Raw genomic sequence first — 7,621 nt, 5'->3', positions numbered from 1 at the left:
TCTCTCTCCTTCTCTCTCTCTCTCCTCCCCACTCTCTCTCTCTCTCCACCCTCTCTCTCTCTCTCTCCTCCCCACTCTCTATCTCTCTCTCTCTCCTCCCCCTCTCCATGGAAAAGGAATGACACCATCCTTCCTAACAAGTTCTTTCTCGTTGGACTTTCTCTCAGGATGTGTATATTACTATGTAAACACCACATCTGTCTCTCTCTCTATCTCATTCTGTATGTTCATAAACTGCTGTAAGGCAGTAGCCCCTGTCTTTCCTCTCGGTTTCTCCCTGTCTCACTCTCTCTCTGGATTCCTGCAACATTCTTCATTCTATGACATCAACGCTGCCTGCCTTTCCTTGTAAGGTCAGAGAGAGAGGGAATGAGAGAAAGGGAGGGGAGAGATACTGGAGGTAGAGGCTTGATTAGCTACAGACACTAAAATGGTTGGGGGACACAAGGGAAAGAGAAAGGCCACATGGTACTGTTGCCCTCGCTGTAAGACCTGCTCCTGTCCAGGTGTAAAAGGCATCACATACATGCATATCTATTACTTCCTTGGCACTGAACATACAGGAGTGTAATGAAATATAAAGTAATACATTGCTGTGGCTCTGTTACTCAGTTTGATTGAGTGAAAAAAAAGGACATGGTACCTCATAGACCCTAACTGTTCCTACTGACATGAGGATGTGAGCCTAACCCTAACCTACAGTAATATCACAACCACAGAGGATGACCCCTCCCATCCTGCACATCTGCTTCCTCTGACACAGCTTCCCTATCACACACACACGTTATGTTTTCTATCCTCGTGGGGACCTAAAATTAATTTTAATTCAAAATCCTTTTTCCCTAACCATAAACCTTAACCCATAACCCAAACCCTAAACCTAATCACTAACCCCTTACCCAAACCCTAACCCTAAACCTAACCACTAACCACTTACCCAAACCCTATCCCTAACCCTAAACATAACCACTAACCCCATAACCAAACCTAACTCCTAAACCTAACCACTAACCCCTTACCCAAACCCTAAACCTAACTTCTATACCTAACCACTAACCCCTTACCCAAACCTAACTCCTAAACCTAACCACTTACCCTAACCTAACCCTAAACCTAACCACTAACCCCTTACCCAAACCTAACTCCTAAACCTAACCACTAACCCCTTAACCAAACCCTAAACCTAACTCCTAAGCTTAAAATAGCCTTTGTCCTCATGGGGACGTGGGAAATGTCCCCATAAGGGAGACTACCTTGTTTTACTGTCCTCATGGGGGATTTTAGATCCCCACAAGAAGAACCAACACACACACACACCTTTTGACCTTGCCCTCCAGCGTCTTAGTTATCGTGCTCTCAGGTGTGTTTTACAGCTGGTACAGGGAGGCGTTGTACACCTTATAGTAGTTCATTGTTCTGTTATCACCGATGTGCTCTTTGCTGTCTGTCACATACTAGGGGCTAGATGGTTTTATTCTCTTTTAGCCCACAATAGGGCTAATCTTCCAAGAATCCAGTGTGACAAGTCAACAAGCAGCACTTTAACTTGTGTTATTTTATATAGTAGTATGTGGCGGGATGATAATGTATGCTGTTCTGTTATACATTGTAGTGTTCTGTTGTGTTGTAAAGTGTTGTGTAACCCACCACTCTTATGGCTAATCCATGAACCAGAGGGTGTGGTCATGGGGATCCTTGGGGTGTGGTCATGGGGATTCTTGGGGTGTGGTCATGGGGATTCTTGGGGTGTGGTCATGGGGATCCTTGGGGTGTGGTCATGGGGATCCTTGGGGTGTGGTCATGGGGATCCTTGGGGTGTGGTCATGGGGATCCTTGGGGTGTGGTCATGGGGATCCTTGGGGTGTGGTCATGGGGATTCTTGGGGTGTGGTCATGGGGATCCTTGGGGTGTGGTCATGGGGATCCTTGGGGTGTGGTCATGGGGATCCTTGGGGTGTGGTCATGGGGATCCTTGGGGTGTGGTCATGGGATTGCTTATTGTCCCTTATGGAAACTTTCCAGGCCCTCCCCACTTCCATTAGGAAAATAATGCAGTTTTTCCATACATAGCGTTCCACCGGTGCAGGCCTGAGAAATCTGTCCCTCCCAGCGTATCACTAGATGGTCATGCCAGAAAGAAGCATGTGAGCTATTTGATTGTTATCTACGGTTAGGGACGGGTCATGAAATCCTGTTTGTAGTTATACACCGCTAGCCATACTCTCCAGCATGGCTAGATAGAGACATCCTGGTCTCATGTGTAGTTTTGTTTTTCTTACCATGTGACCTGACCACGAACAATTCCTATTGCCTATATGTAGGCCCCAGTTTCTCTAGGTCAGAAATACCTCTGGGCTTACAAGGAGGTTGTAGTTGGAGTCAGGCAATGGTAGGGCAGCTGTGGGGTCCTGCAGCCTGCATGGAGGTGAGGCTAAAACCACAGAAGAGTGTCAGAATCACAGCCAGACAGGCTGGAATGTCGCCAAACCCCGGAATGAACAGTCCGCCCTCCTTTTCTTCTCTCTCTTCCCTTCTTTTTTTCTCACACTCACTCTTTTTCCTTCTCACTCTCTCATTCAATTATTACCTCTTTTCCCAAATCTCTATATTCTACCACTTAGTTTCTTTCTTTCTTCCTCCTTCTCCTTCAATCACTCCTTCTCCATTTCCCACCTTCTCCCTCCCTCTACCTCTCTCTCTGCTCCTCCCTCTCTCCCTCCCTTTGTTACAGTGAGTCATGACCTGTTCATATCTTGGTGCAGAGTTAATATCCTGATCCTGCTCTGCATCCAGGGCTGATTCATGAGGTCATGAAAGAGGCACACACACACGCCAGCGTGTGTACGTACGTACATGCACACACACACACACAGACAGACAGACAGACAGACAGACAGACAGACAGACAGACAGACAGACAGACAGACAGACAGACAGACAGACAGACAGACAGACAGACAGACAGACAGACAGACAGACAGACAGACAGACAGACAGACAGACAGACAGACAGACAGACAGACAGACAGACAGACAGACAGACAGACAGACAGACAGACAGACAGACAGACAGACAGACAGACAGACAGACAGACAGACAGACAGACAGACAGACAGACAGACAGACAGACAGACAGACAGACAGACAGACAGACAGACAGACAGACAGACAGACAGACAGACAGACACTGAGTGAGGGAGCCAACATTCTATATGACTCAAACACTGTATTTCTACCTCCCTGGCACAAACACAGACCATCTCAAATTCACCGTAAGTCTACAGAGCCATTTCTACACAATGTTAACTGGACTCTCTGTGATTTCAAAACATCTATAGTATATGCACTACCATTCTAAAGTTTGGGGTCACGTAGAAATGTCCTTGTTTTTGAAAGAAAGGGAAAAAATGTGTCCATTAAAATAGCATCAAATTGGTCAGAAATACAGTGTAGACATTGTTAATGTTGTAAATGACTATTGCAGCTGGGAACGGCAGATTGTTTAATGGAATATCTACATATTCGTACAGAGGCCCATTATCAGCAACCATCACTCCTGTGTTCCAATGGCACGTTGTGTTAGCTAATCCAAGTTTATTTTAAAAGGTAAATTTATCATTATAAAACCCTTTTGCAATTATGTTAGCACCGCTGAAAACTTTTGTTCTGATTAAAGAAGCAATAAAACTGGCCTTCTTTAGACTAGTTGTCATGCCCTGACCTTAGAGATCCTTTTTATGTCTCTATTTGGTTTGGTCAGGATGTGATTTGGGGTGGGTATTCTATTCTATTCTATGTTCTATTATTTGTATTTCTATGTTTTGGCCGGGTAGAGTTCTCAATCAGGGACAGCTGTCTATCTTTGTCTCTGATTGAGAACCATACTTAGGTAGCCATTTTTCCCACCTGTCTTTGTGGGAAGTTGACTTTGTTTATGGCACATAGCCTTTAGCGTCACGATTTGTTTTGTAGTGTTTATTGTTTTGTCAGCGTATTCACTTAAATAATCGAATATGTACGCTCACCACGCTGCACCTTGATCTACTTCATTCAACAGCCGTGACACTAGTTGAGTATCTGGAGCATCAGCATTTGTGGTTTCGATTACAGGCTCAAAATGGCCAGAAACAAAGCACTTTCTTCTGAAACTCGTCAGTCTATTCTTGTTCTGAGAAATTAAGGCTATTCCATGTGAGAAATTGCCAAGAAACTGACGATCTCGTACAACGCTGTGTACTACTCCCTTCACAGAACAGCGCAAACTGGCTCTAACCAGAATAGAAAAAGTGGGAGGCCCCGGTGCACAACTGAGCAAGAGGACAAGTACATTAGAGTGTCTAGTTTGAGAAACAGACGCCTCTATCAAGGTGAGACCCAGATGCAGATGGTTGTAGTCTTATAATGTTTATTAAACCAAAGGGGTAGGCAAGAAAATGGTCGAGGACAGGGAAAAAGGTCAAAACCAGATTAGAGTCCAGGAGGTACAGAGTGGCAGACAGGCTCGGGATCAAGGCAAGCGGGTACAAAGTCCAGAAACAGGCAAGGGTCCAAAAAAAAAAGCTGTAGAATGGGAAAACCACTGGTTGACTTGGAAACATACAAGACGAACATTGCCCTCAGCAATGACATATCCCAGAAAAGTGATAGTAGAGCGGCGGAACTCACACTTCTCGGCTTTCACTAAATAATTTGCTCTCTAGGAAGTGCTGAAGGACCTGTCTGACATGAAGAACATGTTCTTGTGCAGAATGGGGGATAAACAGGATGTCGTCCAGGTAGACGAACACAAGCCGGTTGAGCGTGTCCCGGAGCACGTTGTTTACCAGAGCCTGGAAGACAGCGGGGGCGTTGGGGAGTCCAAATGGCATGACCTGGTACTCATAATGTCCACTAGCTGTGTTGAAGGGTTTTTTCAGAGGTGGCAGGCAGCCTCTGAGCTAACTCCCTGATTTGCTTCATAATAGCCTTTAACCCATGGTTGTGGCGTTCTGTCAAGGAACTGGGCCCTTCCAAAAGGCCCTGTAGCAACTCCTGATGTCTCTCAATGGTGGCTCCCTGCAGGGAGACAACGTGGCGGAGCTGGTCCAAGTCTGCTGGGTCTGTCATGGCCAGTTCCTACTATCAAGACACAAGGCGAGACCCAGATGCAGACACAGGAGGCAGATGGTTGGAGTCTTACAATGTTTATTAATCCAAAGGGGTAGGCAAGAGAATGGTCGTGGAGAGGTTAAAAGGTCAAAACCAGATCGGAATCCAGGAGGTACAGAGTGGCAGACAGGCTCGGGGTCAAGTCAGGTCAGAATGGTCAGGCAGGCGGGTACAGAGTCCAGAAACAGGCAAGGGTCAAAACCAGGAGGACTAGAAAAAGGAGAATGCAAAAAGCAGGAGAACGGGAAAACAGCTGGTTGACTTGGAAAAACATACAAGACGATCTGGCACAGAGAGACAGGAAACACAGGGATAAATACACTGTCACAGAGAGACAGGAAACACAGGGAAAAATACACTGTCACAGAGAGACAGGAAACACAGGGATAAATACACTGTCACAGAGAGACAGGAAACACAGGGATAAATACACTGGCACAGAGAGACAGGAAACACAGGGATAAATACACTGGTACAGAGAGACAGGAAACACAGGGATAAATACACTGGCACAGAGAGACAGGAAACACAGGGATAAATACACTGGTACAGAGAGACAGGAAACACAGGGATAAATACACTGGTACAGAGAGACAGGAAACACAGGGATAAATACACTGTCACAGAGAGACAGGAAACACAGGGATAAATACACTGGTACAGAGAGACAGGAAACACAGGGATAAATACACTGGTACAGAGAGACAGGAAACACAGGGATAAATACACTGGCACAGAGAGACAGGAAACACAGGGATAAATACACTGGCACAGAGAGACAGGAAACACAGGGATAAATACACTGGTACAGAGAGACAGGAAACACAGGGATAAATACACTGGTACAGAGAGACAGGAAACACAGGGATAAATACACTGGTACAGAGAGACAGGAAACACAGGGATAAATACACTGTCACAGAGAGACAGGAAACACAGGGATAAATACACTGGTACAGAGAGACAGGAAACACAGGGATAAATACACTGTCACAGAGAGACAGGAAACACAGGGATAAATACACTGGCACAGAGAGACAGGAAACACAGGGATAAATACACTGGTACAGAGAGACAGGAAACACAGGGATAAATACACTGTCACAGAGAGACAGGAAACACAGGGATAAATACACTGGTACAGAGAGACAGGAAACACAGGGATAAATACACTGGTACAGAGAGACAGGAAACACAGGGATAAATACACTGTCACAGAGAGACAGGAAACACAGGGATAAATACACTGGTACAGAGAGACAGGAAACACAGGGATAAATACACTGGGAAAACAAGTGACACCTGGAGGGGGTGGAGACAATAAAGAGGACAGGTGAAGCTGATCAGGGTGTGACAGCTTTTTCTTTGCAACTCTGCCTAGAAGGCCAGCATCCCGGAGTCACCTCTTCACTGTTGATGTTGAGACTGGTGTTTTGCAGGTACTATTTAATGAAGCTGCCAGTTGAGTACTTGTGAGGCGTCTGTTTCTCAAACTATACACTCTAATGTACTTGTCCTCTTGCTCAGTTGTGTACTGGGGGCTCCCGCTCCTCTTTCTATTCTGGTTAGAGCCAGTTTGCGCTGTTCTGTGAAGGGAGTAGTACACAGCGTTGTACGAGATCTTCAGTTTCTAGAGAGGGAGGGAGAAAGAATGTATGGTAAGAGTAGAAAGGGAGGGAGAGACAGAATAAGGGTAAGAGTAGAGAGGGAGAATGTAGGGTAAGAGTAGAGAGGGAAAGAGAGAATGAGGGTAAGAGTAGAGAAGGAAAGAGAGAATGAGGGTAAGAGTAGAGAGGGAGAGAGAGAATGTGGGTAAGAGTAGAGAGGGAGAGAGAGAATGAGAGTAAGAGTAGAGAGGGAAAGAGAGAATGAGGGTAAGAGTAGAGAGGGAAAGAGAGAATGAGGGTAAGAGTAGAGAGGGAAAGAGAGAATGAGGGTAAGAGTAGAGAGGGAAAGAGAGAATGAGGGTAAGAGTAGAGAGGGAAAGAGAGAATGAGGGTAAGAGTAGAGAAGGAAAGAGAGAATGAGGGTAAGAGTAAAGGGGGAGAGAGAGAGAGAAAATAATACTGAATTATAGAAGAGAACTGGGATCTCCTAACACACACACACAGAGACCTTGAGACATAGTCACGTGACATGAGTTATGTGTGCTCTCCGCCCACTGCCATGTGTGCTGTCTATTAGAGCTGTCTGGTGTGGGCCAGCCTGTTTAATATATCTCCTCGAAGACCTTTACACACATCACACATACTGCATGCCCACATTGACATTTACATGAATCACACTCAAACATTGCACATTTACAAGGTGAAAACCAACCCCAAATATTACACATACCAGTACATGATAGAAACTCTAGAAACATTACATAGATGACATTGCAGCCAGACTCATACAATCATATTTCCATTAGCATGACTAGGCAAAACAGAACAGCTTATCAGACATAAACGGCCTCTTTCCCCATAACACA

Source organism: Salvelinus fontinalis, chromosome 38 (assembly GCF_029448725.1).
Source record: "Salvelinus fontinalis isolate EN_2023a chromosome 38, ASM2944872v1, whole genome shotgun sequence".
In the NCBI taxonomy this organism is placed as follows: Eukaryota; Metazoa; Chordata; class Actinopteri; order Salmoniformes; family Salmonidae; genus Salvelinus; species Salvelinus fontinalis.
The sequence above is the reverse complement of the archived record's forward strand: the minus strand, read 5'-3'. Positions refer to the sequence as shown.